Genomic DNA, 2,001 nt, shown 5'->3' with positions numbered 1-2,001 from the left:
AAGTTTTGATAATTTACCTGACAATTAGACATCCTTTTTATAAGGATAGAAGTCATGGCTCCCAAGAGGACCCCTGCAACCAAACCACTGAAGAAGAGGATAGTATTACAAAGAGGGCCAAAGCTCACATGATCATGAGGTCGGACCAAGCAGTAGGCCTACGGACGATAGTGTTCGGGCCTCAGAGCTGCATCAGATACTTGACCAGTCCCAGATGGGTCTTCGTTATAATTTAAGTTATAAGTAATTCAAAGCCTCTTTAAGTGATAACACTACATACGCGAGGACGGTCCGAATTTACAAATTTGCTCCGAATTTACTATATGACGTACCATGAACGCAAGCGGGCGTAGTGGTTAGTGCACATTGTTTGCAGTTGGGAGGTCGTGGGTGGGGCGCGACCTGCCCCGATTGTCCCAAATTTACAAACCCGCATCGACGGCCTGAATCACTTTTGCCGTCGATCCCATCCCGCCATGTGCGTGTGAAATAGTGTGAAGGGCCGCCTAGAGGCAGAGCAAAAAGCACGCTCCGATCGTTGAACTCAAAAGCAGCCCTGAGCCGAGTTTTAAAACTATCCCGAGAGAGAGAGAGAGAGAGAGAGAGGAGAGAGAGAGAATGGCCGTATTCATATCGACCAGCTATGGCCCCGTGGTGATAGATCTGTACACAGAGGAATGTCCCCTCTCCTCCACCAACTTCCTCAAGCTTTGCAAGCTGGGTTACTACAACAATTGTCTGTTTCATGCCATCCACAAGGACTTCATCGTGCAGACCGGGGACCCCACCAACACGGGCTTTGGCGGAGATTCCTTGTTTAAGATTATCCACCCTGCACAAGATGATGATCATTCCAAAAGGTTCTTCCCTGACGAGCTTCACCCACATCTCAAGCATGACCGAATTGGCGCAGTTGCCATGGCCAGTGTTGGCCCCAATCTCAACGCTTCCCAATTCTATATCACCACACGGGATGCTCATATCAACTACTTGGATGGTAAGCACACAGTTTTTGGCCACGTTACAGAAGGCTTAGATGTGCTTAAAAGAATCAATGCCACTCCTGTTGATGATTCATGGCGTCCTCTTAGGAACATTGGCATCAAACAAGTATATATCATTCACGATCCCTTCGAGGATCCGGTAGGATTGGCGCATATCCTATCCATGGAATCTTATCCACAAGCCCGATTGGCGATCAATGATGCTGAAGATGGTGATTTTTTCCCCTTGACTGATGGAGATGAAACGAGCATTCGAAGACGGGAGGCGCGTTCACGAGCTGTTGTTCTGGAAATGATTGGAGACATTCCTGAAGCAGAGGTGAGGCCACCAGAGAATGTGTTGTTTGTTTGCAAGCTCAATCCCATTACAACGGAAGAGGATTTGAACATCATTTTCTCGCAATTTGGCACAATCTTATCTTTAGACATCATTAAGGATCATTACACAGGCAACAGCTTGTCTTATGCATTTGTTGAGTTTGAGATTAAGGAGGCCTGTGAGGCTGCTTACGTAAAGATGGATAATGCCCGCATTGACGAATGTCGTATCCATGTGGACTTCAGCCAGAGTGTTCACAAAATGTGGGCCAGATATAGGGGTCATGCAAGCAACAAACACACGAAGGATGAAAGCATACACAAACAAGATCCTTCAATACCAAAGTGTCATTGTCATTGTAGAGCAAACTTATCAGAGTTGCGTGAAACGAAAACACGAAAATGAAAACGGACGCAGAAGCTAAAACGACAAGGTTTGGAAGGGTTGAAACAAGGAAGCCACATCAACAATGGTGTACTACTATCAATTCAGAGAAAATAAACACTCTCAGATATAGAAAAACTAATGTGGACTATAGACACAATGTCAAGGGATCGAAGTTGGATTTCAATTCACATCACATGAATGACGTATCATTACCTAAGTCATCTCTCTCCCTACTTTACAAGGATGGAGAGAGTTCTTAATGCGGAGATATTGTTGTACTCGCATGTAGTT

The 2,001-nt window shown here is 45.4% G+C and overlaps 1 pseudogene; it reads left to right on the top strand.

The window, feature by feature from the left end:
- The first annotated feature begins 609 nt into the window (after window positions 1-609).
- On the top strand, window positions 610-1,728 carry LOC147432963 (peptidyl-prolyl cis-trans isomerase CYP59 pseudogene; annotated as a pseudogene).
- The last annotated feature ends 273 nt before the right edge of the window (window positions 1,729-2,001 follow it).

Source organism: Adiantum capillus-veneris, chromosome 20 (assembly GCF_014529385.1).
Source record: "Adiantum capillus-veneris isolate H3 chromosome 20, ASM1452938v2, whole genome shotgun sequence".
Taxonomy (NCBI): Eukaryota; Viridiplantae; Streptophyta; class Polypodiopsida; order Polypodiales; family Pteridaceae; genus Adiantum; species Adiantum capillus-veneris.
The sequence above is the reverse complement of the archived record's forward strand: the minus strand, read 5'-3'. Positions and strand labels throughout refer to the sequence as shown.